At 45.8% G+C, this 13,713-nt stretch overlaps 1 protein-coding gene and 1 pseudogene across 8 annotated transcripts in view; one reads left to right on the top strand and one right to left on the bottom strand.

Annotated features, from left to right (window-relative positions):
* ATP6V0A4 (ATPase H+ transporting V0 subunit a4) overlaps positions 1 to 13,713 on the top strand; it is a 64,131-nt gene that overhangs the window by 2,481 nt on the left and 47,937 nt on the right. The window lies entirely within an intron of this gene.
* On the bottom strand, positions 9,114 to 10,050 carry LOC132211434 (histone H1.8-like; annotated as a pseudogene).

The following is a 13,713-nucleotide window of genomic DNA, read 5'->3' as shown; positions in this document are numbered from 1 at the left end:
TGCCGGTGATTTTGAGAGCACGTTTGTTAAAACTGGGGCCAGTGAAACAAGGAAGGGCTTAGGATAGAAGCAGCAACAGGAGAGAGACCAGGCGGGGCTGCTTTGACTCTAAAAAGATGGGGAAGAAGCGAGCCAAGGAGGGGCTGCTGTCAGCCCACTGGAGAGTCAGAGAAAAGGGGCGTTGGGGACAAGTTCAGGGGGTTAGCCTGGGACAAGCTGCAGCTGCCCATTGCTCCCTGGTGGCAAGTCTCATGGGGTCCGTTAGAGTTTAGGAGATGCACGCCTGTGGGGGAAGCAGAGGGGGAGGGAAAGGTGAGGGTGTGCTCCAGGGAGGGAAAAAGCGCTGGGACCTTCGGTTTGAGGGTGTCTAAAGGCTGGGAGTTTAGGGGAGGGCTTAAGGGAGGATCTCAATGGAATCTTCATCAGCTCTTCCAGGTGTGTCCTTTCAGGGTCATGGTCTCTACTGATTGGGCAATGCCAGGTCAGGGGGTCATTAGTCATTGCCGATGGTCCTGGTGTCTCCTGTCTGGCTTTGCTGCTTTTCTGGGCCTGGAGCTGAAATACAGCTGAGGCCTAGACGTTATCTCCAGGGAGGGAAGGTCAGGGGTCTAAACTGCATGCCCAACGATTTGCCAGGGGAGGAAGGTCCCGCAATAGTTTCGCCTGTTGCTAGGCGTCCGGGACTGTCTGCCCTGGCTGGAAGTTGCTCGGCCGGTTTGCTCAGCTATCTATCTCAGTGTTCCCTTTCCACTTGCCAAGGAGTTTCCCTAGCTTCTTCCCATCCTGTCTCAGTAGGAAGAGGCACCCATCTCAGGAGTTGTTATCCATGTCAAGTGCTTCCCGTGGTGCTAGCCGATGGTAAGTGCGCAGTCAATGTTCACGCCCACTTTAGTAGAAGGGTCATCACAAATAGAAAATATGCAAGACAGGCACTTTTAGGGGGGAAATAATGCTATTTATGTGTTGAGTTGTTTATATCCTGTCTTGGTCCAAAAAGGGTTTAAGGAAGCATACGTATCATTAATGAAGCGCGGTGAAATACATTTAAAATAAATGAGAGGAAATGAGGCACGGAGAAAGTTAGGATAGGAGCTATGAGGAGGATCCATGAGCACGTTTAGGGCACAAAATGGCAGGCTTGTTCTCTGAGCTTTCTGGTGGCCAGTGGGAAGAGGGTCACACGGTCACGTCTGTGATTCATGGGCTCACAAGACAAAAACAACAGGAGAAGCACAGTGCCCTTGATACCGGAATCAGAGGGGAAGTTCCCCCTGGGTCCCCACAGAGATGGCATTACTTAACAGGATGACCATGCTTCTTGACATTTTCCTCCCAGGAACCCTCGCAGGAAGCTTTGTAGACTGGGGTGATTTATCCAGTAGGCGCTGGAGATCACAGCAGTGTGTGGGGTCTCTAAGATTTTCCAGAGTCAAAAATGTTTGAGCCTTGAAAAAATGTTCTCAGATCCAAGATATGAACAAAACTGTGCAATCAAAGCTATGCAAGTCATTTAATCAGAAAGAGTTTCATGTAGGCTGTTGGGTGCCTTTGAATATGTTTGATGTGAGCAGAGAGTGTCCCTCTGAAGTGATAAGAGCCTGGGACACACAAAGATTTAAAAAGGCCCGGCCGGCGTGGCTCAGTGGTTGAGTATCGACCTATGAACCAGGAGGTCACGGTTCAATTACAGGTCAGGGCACATGTCCAGGTTGTGGGCTCAATCCCCCGTGTGGGGCATGCAGCAGGCAGCCGATCAATTATTCTCTCATCATTGATGTTTCTATCTCTCTCTCCCTCACCCTTCCTCTCTGAAATCAATAAAAACATATTTTTTAAAAAAAGATTTAAAATGGTCCTGCCCAGGGTTGTTACGATGATGGTTTGGATAGTGTTCACCTATCAAAGTTGACAGCATCATGTTAAATCCTACCAGTGGGAAAAATTCTGGATATGGTGCATGTAGAGGGCAAAGATAATAGTCTGTCTTTTCTCTCCTTTCTTTCTCTCTCACTCTCCCTCTAAAATCAATAAAAACATACCCTTGAGTGAGGATTTTTAAAAAGCTAAGCATTTTCTTTACAGACCAAAGGATTTTATTATTCTACAACAGGATGGACTTGAATTCCCAAAGGAAGGGCTGCATGGTAACTATTTTACAAGTGTCACCATTATTCACTACTAGAGTCCCGGTACAAGAATTCATGAACCAGTGGGGTCCCTTAGCCTGGCTTGCGTGATTGGGCTGAAACCAGCTCTCCGACATCCCCCAAGGGATCCCAGATTGCAAGAGGGCACAGGCCAGGCCAAAGGACCCCACCAGTGCACGACTGGGGCCGGGGAGGGACGCGGGAGGTTGGCCAGCTGGGGAGGGACCATGGGAGGGCTCCAGGGTGTGTCTGGCCCATCTTGCTCAGTCCTGATTGGCCAGACCCCAGCAGCAAGCTAACCTACTGGTTAGAGCTTCTGCCCCCTGGTGGTCAGTGCACGTCATAGCGAGCAGTTGAGCAGCCTTTGCATATCATTAGCATATTATGCTTTGATTGGTTGAACGGATGACCAGATGACTGGACACTTAGCATATTAGGCTTTTATTATATAGGATTTAAAAATATCGGTCTATAGTTAATAGCGCCACGCAGCGGGTTACCCCACCCAGGAACTCTGGATACATTTTATATCAGGTTTGCTTTGGAAGGTGTACCAGGAAGTTGCCTTGCCCTGAGCCAGACATTCTGCAGGAACTTTCTCAAGACTTTTTTTTTTTTTTAATGGTTGAGATAGGTGTTTGGTTACACATACTTTTAAAAAGTTCAGGCTAAAATGTCTGTGGCGAGGCTCCATGGTGGTGGTTGGGTTAGCCAAGAGCATGGGGCTCCAGGGCCTTCACTGGTTCCAGTTTTATCTGTTTTTGCCTGCTATGATTTCATGTGAAAAAGAAGAGGAGGGGCCGTGTGTTTCCTGAGCTAAAAGATGGAAAGCCAGCAACCTGGAATGGCCTCTGTCTATGGGAAGAATGCTTTATGTGGAGGAAACCTCCCTTGGGATTCTGGTAGGCCCTTCTCCTGCCTCTCCATCTTTGGGAAGAGACCACTGGCCTTGAACTTGGAGCTTGCATTTCCAGTGAAGCCACTCTGAGGGGAATCATGGCCCTAACCACACTGCGCCTGCTATTTCCTCACTTTCACGCAGAGATGGGGGTCCATGGCTCTTCCTGCACACGGCTTTTATTTCACAAAACAATGTCAGTCTCTAGTTACTGCGGGACTGAAACATCTAGACCTCACCTGAGCCAGAGTTAGTTGGTGGCGGAGGTTAACCTCACTTGCTGCCACTCGGTTATGGGTCTATAATTTGGAGAGGATGAGGAGCACCCCTGTAAGACAAATGGAAAGCTACATAGAGTCCAACTTGGGGATCATGCCATAGGGTTGATGAAGGTAATGAAGTGAACAAGGCTTGGAGCCCACCGTTTGGAACCATTTCTGAATAGGTCCCAGAGTTATTCATTCAGCTTGCACTTAACCCACATTGCACTAGGGGGCGCTGGGACCACTGCCTGGATTGAGGTGGGTTAACAAGAAGAATGGGACTTCCTCATGGCTAAGCCCATCTTCTACTTGGGCCCTGGATCTCATTCCCTCCCATCTTCTCAGAGGTGTATTTCTTAATTTCCAAATATATGGAGGTTTTCTAGTTGGTAGTCAATAGAATAAGTGGACCAAATTTAAAAACAAACAAACAGGAAAATATAGAAGATTCAAAGCCTTCCTGGTGCATTGAACCTTCTTTTCTTCCTTCCTTCCTTCCTTCCTTCCTTCCTTCCTTCCTTCCTTCCTTCCTTCCTTCCTTCCTTCCTTCCTTTCTTTCTTTTTAAAATATATTTCTTTATTGGTTTCAGAGAGGAAGGGAGAAGGAGAGAGAGATAGAAACATCAATGATGAGAGAATCATTGATCGGCTGCCTCCTGCACGCCCCCCCCTGGGGACTGAACCCGCAACCCAGGCATGTGCCCTTAGCTGGAATCAAACCTGGGACACTTCAGTCTGCAGGCTGACGCTTTATCCACTGAGCCAAGCTGGCTAGGGCATACCTTCTTTTAAAAGTCATTGTGCTGTTGACCTATTAACAACTAGAGGCCCCGTGCATGAATTTGTGCATGAGTAGGGTCTGGCCAGCTGGCCCCGATGGGGGTCCATTGGTCCGGACCGGTGGGGGGAGGGGCTACAGCGGTTGACCGGCCGGCCGGCCCCACCCCCGATCTGGGTGTTGGGGGCTGATCGGGGGCAGGAGTGGATCAGGGTGGTTGGCTGTTGCAGTGTGCATCATAGCCACCGGTCGTTCTGGTTCTGGTCCTTCTGCCGTTCCAGTCACTGGGCTTTTATATATACAGATAAGAACTATGAATTTGGTCTTTGCACTGTTTCTGGCACAGAGCTCCTAAAACCCTTAGAATTTCCAAAGTGTTGAGAGCTGACAAAGGTGTCTTTTGTTATGTTAATGAGGTGACTTTTAGACTGCACCTAAGGATGGGGACTGGTTGCCAGGGAAACCAACCACATCATTGGAACTTTCAGTCCCATCCCCTGACCTCTGGGGAGAGGAGAAAAGAGGAGTGGGGCTGGAGATGGAATCAATCACCAATGGCCAATAATTTAATCAATCATGCCTATGTAATGAAGTCTCCATAAAAACCTAAAAGGATGGGTGGGATTTGGAGAGCTTCTGAGTTGGTGAGCACAGGAAGGTGGTGGGAGAGCAGCAAGCCTGGAGAAGGCATGGCACCTGTGTGGCCCCTCCCCATACCTTGCCCTATGCATCACTGGCACCTGGCTGTTCCTGAGTTATTTCCTTTTATAATAAATTGGTAATCTAGTGAGTAACTGGGTTTTCCTGACTTCTATGAATCTTTCTAGCAGATTAAGCAAAACCAAGGAAGGGGTTGTGGGAGTGTCTGATTTATAGCCAGCTGGTTAGAAGTAGAGGTAACAACCTGAACTTGTGATTGGCATCCTGAGTTGGAGGGGGTGGTTGGAACCTCTAATTTGTAGCCAGTTGGTCAGAAACACAGATAACTTGTCTTGTTACTGGCATCTGAAGTGGAGGGCAGTCCTGTGGGACTGAGCCCTTTACCTGTGGAATCTGATTCTATCTTCAGGAAGATAGTGTCAGAATTGAGCTGAAGTCTCAGACACCCTCCTGGCATCCGGTAATTGTTGGTGAGAGAAAGCTTTGCCTCCACCCACACACACGTTGGAATTGGATCCAGGAACTCTTTTCACCCTCTTTATCTCTATTAATGCTTTTTTACACAAAACTTGCTTTGCTTGATATTATTACTGTAGCTATACGACCTTTCTTTTGCTTAGTTTTGCATGCTATGTCTTGTCCCATAATTTCTTTTAACTTTTCTAAATCCTTATTATGTTTTAGATGTGTACCTTATAAAAATATAGTGGAGGATATTTTTAAAAAACTCAGTCTGACTATCTTTGTCTTTGATTTGGCCACTGAATCTTTTTATATGGAATATATTTACTGATAGATTTAGGTTTGAATCTCCATCTAACCAAGTGCTCTCTGGTTTCCCAATGTCTCTGTTGTTCCTTTTATTTTTTCTCATTGCTTTTGGATTGAGCTTTTTATTCCTTTTGTTTTTCTTAGGGATCTCAGCATGCATTCTTATCGTATCCAAGGCTAATAACTGATGCTCTTACTGTCTTCACAGATAACGTGAAGGGTTTGGAACTTTAAGTCTACTTATGCACCCTGATTTTTATACTATTATAGTCATATATTTAAACAACATACTTTTTAACTCAATAAGTCATTATTATTTTATACAGTGACTGTTTAAATTTATCCACATATATACCAATTTATTGTTCTTGATTTCTTTTCTGCATGTATATTTTTCCAATAACTTTTGCAATAATTTATTTCTCCTTTTTAGTATTCCCTCAGTAAATGATGAATGCTTTCAAGTTTTATCTAGGCATGTTTTTATTCTTCATTCTTTTTTTTTTTATTGCTTAAAGTATTACAAAGGGTATTACTCTTCATTCTTTTTTAAAAAATATATATTTTATTTATTTTTGCAGAGAGGAAGGGAGAGGGATAGAGAGTTAGAAACATCGATGAGAGAGAAACATCAATCAGCTGCCTCTTGCACAACCCCTACTGGGGATGTGCCCACAACCAAGGTACATGCCCTTGACCAGAATCGAACCTGGGAACCTTGAGTCCGCAGGCTGACGCTCTATCCACTGAGCCAAACCGGTAGGGCTGGTTGTTTCTAAGAGTTTTGTTTTGTCTTTAGTTTTCAGCACTTTTATTCTGATGTGCTCAGGTATGGATTTCTTTTGATTTGTCTTCCTTGGGGTTTGTAGGCAATTGAATGTGGAGTTTAATGTCTTCCATCAGTTTTGAAAAGAGCTCAACCATCAACTACTACTCCTGCCCCATTCTTTTCTCTCCTGAGACTCCAATTACACAAAAGTTAAGACTTTTCCACTGTATCTTCTGATTCCCTGCCCTCTTCCTTATTATCCATCTTTTTGTTTTAATGTGCTTTATTCTATATACTTTCTTCTGCCCGATCTTTTATTAAATCTCTTGACATCTGTGCCTAAGAAAAATGATTAAAGAAGACAATTTAGGTGATATGAACAAACTTTAACACTTTATGAGGTCGACAGTCCCCTTTTGAAGAACGGTAAAAAGTAACAGAAAGAAGCTGTTGCAGGATAAAGAATAAGGAAGACAAATACCTGATTGGCCGGGGTGACAGTCAACCTTGTTTGAGATAAGAAGGCCCAGCGTTGGCTTGGTGTTTGGGGATTGGATGACTTCATGAACAGAGTGAACATAATTATTTTAAAATCTGTGTCTCATAATGTCTGTATTTGTCCATCCCCATGTGTCTCTTTCTATTGACTACCATTTCTGCTGGTTTTCATTCATGTCATTGTGTTTCCTTGTGTACTGGGCTTTTTTTTTTATTGTGTGCATAATTATAATTACACACAATTGTATATAGAAGTAAATTGAGACCTAGGATGATATTATCTTCCTCCAGACATGATATTGTTTTAGTTGTTTTAATCAAGTGCTTGAGGGTAACAACAATCTTCCATCATGTCAGTCCAGTCTTAGGAATTGAGATGATGTATAGGTAAGTTGTAGACTTTGTAAAGGTGAGTTTATTTTGGTCGCCTTCCCTTATACAGTGTAGCCCTTTAAAAATTTTTTTTCCCTGTCCTGGCTGGTGTGGCACAGTTGGTTGGGCATAGTCCTGGGCACTGAAAGGTTACCAGTTTGATTCTTGGTCAGGGCATATGCCTGGGTTATGGGCTTGATCCCAAGTAGGTGTGTATAGGAGGCAGCTGATCAATGTTTCACTCTCTCATCAATGTTTCTCTCTCCCCCTCTCCCTTCCACTCTCTCTAAAAAAATCAATTAAAATATTTTTTAAAATTTCCTCTAGGAAATAATCAGAGATGAGTACAGAAATGTGTATCCAAGATTCTCTATTTCAACATTACAGTATTTATAAAAATGGAAGTTTTATAATGGAATAAAAGATAGTAATAAAATAGTGTTTTAGAATAACATTTAATTATTTAGAAAAACATTTGCCACATAATACAAACAGAAATAGCCGGATATAAAACTATGTACTCAATATGTACCCAGTTTTGTGATACACACACATATACAAAGAAACAAGTTTGAAAAGCATCCTACCCAATGTTAGTAGTGGTCATATCTAGAATATACAATCTGGGGATGATTTTCATTTTCTTCTTTACGCCTTTCAAATGATCCATAATGAATCTATATTACTCTTATAATCAGGAAAAAAATGAAGTTATTACATTTTTAAAAAGAATATTTCATAGGGAAGCAATACAACCACAACAAAGCAGATGAATTACATCTTACAGAATCTGTCTGATTGGAGAAAAAATTCAATGTCAGGGAATCTTCTTTTCCATTAAAAAGAAATCTTAATTAAGTATAAGTTGTACATCGTGCGGAGAACTTCTATTGACAACCTTTGCCCTTGGGGTGTCCAAGGTGTACAGTAGAATGTACAGACACACCCAGGAATGTTCAAGACACAGAGAAGACTAGAAATATGAGACAGAAAAAACACATAGCATCTCAGTGTTGGAATGTGACCTAGAGGCCGTCTGCCCCAATCCTTACGCTAGTAAGAATGCTCTTCTGCACAGAAGGTCATATGTTAAAGAGTTTGGTGTGGCTGCATTTGACCTCTCCTGCCTCTCAAGGTTGTTCCTTGGATTCTGCTAAAATACCTCAAGTCTTACTTCCTTAAGGCAGCCAGGTCCACTGTGGGGTAACTCTAGCTGTTATAGAAGTTAGTTACTAGCATCAAACAGGTAAGGGCATTTTAAGGTGAAGTTAATAAACAACGGGAGAAGAGGGGCTGTTCAGCTCCATGACTCGGTGATTGGCAATTTCTGGCTCCTTTCAATGTCCAGTCCTACTATTTGTGCAAAATATTTCTGTTGGCACAACAGGGCTTGTGGTCAGATTTATTTTTTGTTTGATAAACAGAGATGTGTATTCTCAAAAAAGTAATTTTAAGCTAAGGTTTTGGGGAAATGAGCTGCATGTTTGTGGTCAACACTCAGCCAATTATTTTTCCAGTTTTGTCCACATGAAACTAAAAAGGACCAGAGAGCCAAGTGAGAGACTGTTGGTCCTCTCTTCCCAACACCCAGCTTCTTTCTCACTGTGCCTTTCTGGCGACTTCTTTAACTTCCCTTCACCCTCTGTCTCTCCTTCCCTCATCTCTCATGTCCAGGCTGCCCATAGCCCCTTGGGGTCAACACACTCACCCCACGTCAGGAGTTCTGGATTCTAGTTTTCTGTTGTCACTTCCTGTGTGACCTTGGAGGAAGTCACATAACCTTGGTGATGATGCCAACTGAGAGATATGGCAGGGGCTCTCTGGGAGAGGGATACAAGGGAAAAAAATCTAGGGAGATGCTGCCTTCAATTCTCTTTTTTTTGAGAGGGAAAAATTCTTTATTGATAAATAGGTTATAGTAAAATAAATAAAGTGATGTTTTTTGGGGGAATAAAAACTCTGAGTCTTAGTGTCTCTCCACCCCGCCTCTAGCTCTTGGCTTCTGCCTTCATACTGGTCTCTCTGGCTGATGAGGCCTTGGTGGACATGCCAGGCCTTGTTGGGCCCCTGGGGACCTCTGTCTTCCTGGTCAGTGGTCCAGGTACCATCTTGGACTCAACTGTCCTTAGGAGCAGCAGCAGCTTTGGCTTTTGACCCTTTCCTGGCCCCCTGGGCAGTGGCCTCTTTAAGGACCTTGTTTCCTGTCTTCTTTTTGGCTGGGGAGGTCACACCATTTTCACCCTTGGTGACTGTGGGTTTTGAGCTCCGAGTCCCAGCTTTGGTTTTCCTGTGGGCCTTGGCATCTGCTGGGCTGTCCTTCTTGCCTTTAACCTTTGACTTCCCATGGGGCCCGCTGGCACCAGGAGGGGCCTCTGTGGCCTTGTCTGGCTGGTGGGGGGCCTTCCTGGCCTTGCCCCCTCTTGCCTCTTGGCCCTTGGTCTGGCCATCTTTCTTGGGGGCCTCTACCTTGGCCTTACCAGGTCTCCAGGGGCCGACCCGGTGGCTGTCTTCCTGGGCTGGATTTTTTGTTTGTTTTGCTTGGGAACTAATTTGAAGCTGCCAGTTGCCTCCTGGCCCTGGAGTTGATGCCCCTGATGAGGAGGCCGTGCTGCATGCCCGTGTCCAGGGCCCGCTTCGGCAGGTAGTTGAGCCGGATGGCGTCCACCGTCGGGTATTTCCTTGATGGCCATCACCGAGGTGCCCCGGCCTGCTCCCCCGCCTGCAGCGCCTCCAGCACCAGGCGCAGTATGGGTGGGTTGTGGCGTGGTGGTGGGACAGCATGATGGCACGGGACTGGCTTTAGAGACCCAGACCACCCAAAGGTGGAGGTTCATGGAGGTGAGTGAAGCTGAGGAGATCAAGGTGACACTGGAGGCCAAGCTCCCAGGAGCCATTGCACAAGCTGACACAGACACAGAAGTCCACCTTCAATTCTTCGGGGAAGACCTTTGTGTGGGGTCCTCAGGACTCCCACAGAAAGGGATGTGAAGTCCTCTGAGAAACCATGGAAAGACCCTCAGAGCCAGGAACCCTATGTTCTGTTTCCAGCTCTGAACTAATTGGCTGTATGACCAAAGACAAATCCCTTCACCTCCCTGAGGTTGTTTCTGCATCTCTACAGGAAAGGGATTGGGCCCTGGCCGGGTAGCTCAGTTTGTTAGAGCATCGTCCGATATACCAAGAATGTGGGTTTGATGCCTGGTCAGGGCACATACAAGAAGCAACCAGTGAGTGCATAAAGAACTGGAACAACAAATCGATGTTTCTCTCTCTCTCTTCCTCTCTCACTCTAAAATCAATCAATAAAATTAAAAATAAAGGGGTTGGATTAGATGATCTCAAAGTTTTCTTTGAATGGTAGAATTCTATGCCTCTGTGCTCAGTACATTATGTTAAAATGAGAAAGAAGAGATACATACAAATAAAGTGTTTCCTTATATATAGAAAGTAGGAGCAGAAATCATGCTAAAAAGAAATTCCCTAGTAGAGTCTGGAATAAATATCCTATATAATAAAGAGGCAATATGCAAATTAACCCTCACACCCTCACAAGATGGCTGCCTATGACCAGGCCAGTAGGGAGGTTAGTGAGGGACGACCAAACGACTGAATAAGCAGGCTGTGTGGGGTGACCAGGTTGGCAGGGGGGTTAGTGAGGGACAACCAAACAACTGAACAGCAGGCTGCGTGGGGTGACCAGGCCAGCGGGGATGGGGGGGCGGGGGGATGGGGGGGCGGGGGGGGCCATGAGGGGCGACCAGCTGGCAGGGGAAGTGCAGTTGGGGGCAACCAGGCCAGCAGTGGGGGCAATAAGAGGTGACCAGGCCGGCGGGGGGGGGGGGGGGCAGCAGTTAGGAGCGACCAGGCTGGCATGCAGAGACAGTGAGGGGCGATCAGGCCAGCAGGAGACAGTTAGGGGTGACCAGGCAGGCAGGTGAGCAATTAGGAGCCCACAGTCCAGGATTGTGAGAGGGATGTCCGACTGCTGGTATAGGGATCAGGGATCAGGCCTAAACCGGCAGTCAGACATCCCCCAAGGGGTCCCAGATTGGAGAGGGTGCAGACTGGGCTGAGGAGACCCCCGCCAGTGCACGAATTTCATGCACTGGGCCTCTAGTTATTATGGAAAAGGCAATGAACTGGGAAATGCTGCCAAGTGAAAAACGGAAGACAAACTGTTGTCTTCACAGGGAAATTTTATTTTCCTCAATCTCGCTCCCAGTCAGTCTGTGACTTGGCCAATGATGACAGGAATGAAAGGGACATAAGTGTCTCTGCTCTGGAGAGAAGAGAAACAGAGACAAGACCACCATATGTGGACGTGGGGAAGAGGGAAGCTGCAGGGCTCCGTCTTGGAGGGTCTTGTCCTAAGGAATGAGGTGGCCATGTGCTGGGCAGGAGACGGTGGGACGGATGGAGACTAGAGGAGGATGCGCTGTCAGGAAGAGCCACGGGAAGTCTTTCTCTCAGCGCACCATCTAGAGGACAGGAAGTTGTAGAGCCACAGTGAGTACCAAGCTGATATCCAATGGCACCAGAATGCACTGACAGTCCTCACTGGAGAAGGCCAGGAGGGAGTGGGGATGGACACGGCAGGGGATGATGCTGGTTCCAGCATGGTGATATTGACCTCAGTGTGCTGATAATGTGAACTCTTGGATGTTACTGCTGACGAATTGCATCTCGTGTGTGTGTGTGTGTGTGTGTGTGTGTGTGTGTGTGTGTGAAGTTGATTAGATAATTCCGCCTCATTTTTAGCAACCTCAAACCATTCTCTTTCTGCCCCCAGCACTTTCTCTATTGGCACACATGGGGAAGGGTCATGAATGGGGGGCTCAGTGCCTGGCCAATGGTGGGGAGTGGCTGGGTAAGTGCATAGTAAAATCAGTTATTTGAATGAAGGAGATCTGGCTGGAATTCAGTTCAGAAAAATTAGACTCTCTTTTTAGAATATCTGGTTGTTACTTCTGCTATTAGATTATTACTTTTGGATTACATTCCCTGCAGGCATTTTGGCTTGCTCTCCACTTAGCCCCTTTAATTTTTTAAGTTATGCTGATCTCCTGTAAATTGATCTTGTACAGCTGGACCTGTTATGCACAGTATTGTCTTAATCCCAGGTACAGGGCTAGGAGGACAAAGGAAGCCTTTTGTTAACAGGAATGCCCAGTTTGAAGGGGTGTAAGTGGAGTGCTTACCTCTTCAGTCCACAGGAGCCATATTATAGTAAGTCCTTGAGCCACAAAAGTGCCTCCCTGGAAACGTGCACGGACCTATGTGGTGGCTGCCACTGGCACTGTGCCCCAGACTTGTCTAAAGAATGGGAACAGTGGTGTTAAACACTAAATGTCAAAAACAGTGTTCTCTTGGATAATATTAGGGATTGATTCTGCTTTAAGCAGGTAGTTTGTCTCAAGACCTAATGCCAGATTTGTGTTATTCCCTACGAAGTAGTGAGTTGTGGATTTTTGAGAAAATATATATATATATATTTAATAGGAGAATTACTTGCTTTAAAAAAAAAGTCAGGGACACAATAATTAGAGAAATGTGAGTGTACTATCTCGCTTTAGGTAAGTCATTGCTATAAAATATTGCATATAAAATTCTCAGGAAACTTCCAGAGGAATTGAAAACATATCTTTGTATTGTTCAAAGTGATTGTCTTCAATGGCCATCACAGGAAGGAAATGGCCATCATTTTCTAGATGTGCTGTGCACTGTCTCTTCCTTTGGAAAAATAAATAAAACCCTCCTGTGATGCTTCGTTTTCTCACCGGCTGCTGCCCTGCTCCCTCCTTCCCTCTCTCCTCTCCACCAGCCACTGACATCCCAGTTCCAGCCCTTGCTTGGAATTCTGCCCCTTTCATTCCTCTGAAGTCAGTCCTTGGAGTCACCAGTCCCCTCCAGACGCTTCTAGGTCCTCCTCTCACGTGACCGCGCCACGATTCTTGAGACACTGTCTTCTCTTGAATTCTCCTTTTTCTGTTACCCTCCCCTCCGTTTCCTGTTCACCCCTCTGTCCTGCCTCAAAACCATTGCGCCTTCCCATGCTCAGACCCCACTTTATTGCCTCCCCTTGTTATGCACTGACCTGTGTATCTCCCCTCCCCCTACATTCACATTTTGTCCTAATCCCAGGACCTCAGAAAATAGATCTTATTTGGAAATCGGGTTTTTTCAGTGGTAAGTAGTGAAAGTGAGGTCACATGCAGACTGGAGTAGGCTGGATCCCTAATCCAGTATGAGTGGTGTCCTTATAAAAAGGGGAGATTAGGACACAGACACACACGTGTGAACCTGAAGGCAGAGATCAGGTGCTACTTCTACAAGCCAAGGAAACCCAAAGATGGCCAGCCGGCCAGCAGCAGCTCAGGGAGAGGCCTGGAATAGATTCCCCTCACAGTCCCCAGGAAGAACCAACCCTGCCCACACCTTGATCTCAGACTTTCAGCCTCCAGAATCATTAGACCATAAATTCTGTTGTTTAAACTACCCAGTTTGTGGTACTTTGTTAAGGCAGCCCTAGCAAGCTAATACACTCCTCTCTGCTCTCC

The sequence above is a fragment of the Myotis daubentonii genome, chromosome 10 (assembly GCF_963259705.1).
Source record: "Myotis daubentonii chromosome 10, mMyoDau2.1, whole genome shotgun sequence".
Classification (NCBI taxonomy): domain Eukaryota; kingdom Metazoa; phylum Chordata; class Mammalia; order Chiroptera; family Vespertilionidae; genus Myotis; species Myotis daubentonii.
Note: the sequence above shows the minus strand (reverse complement) of the source record. Positions and strands in the feature narration are given on the sequence as shown.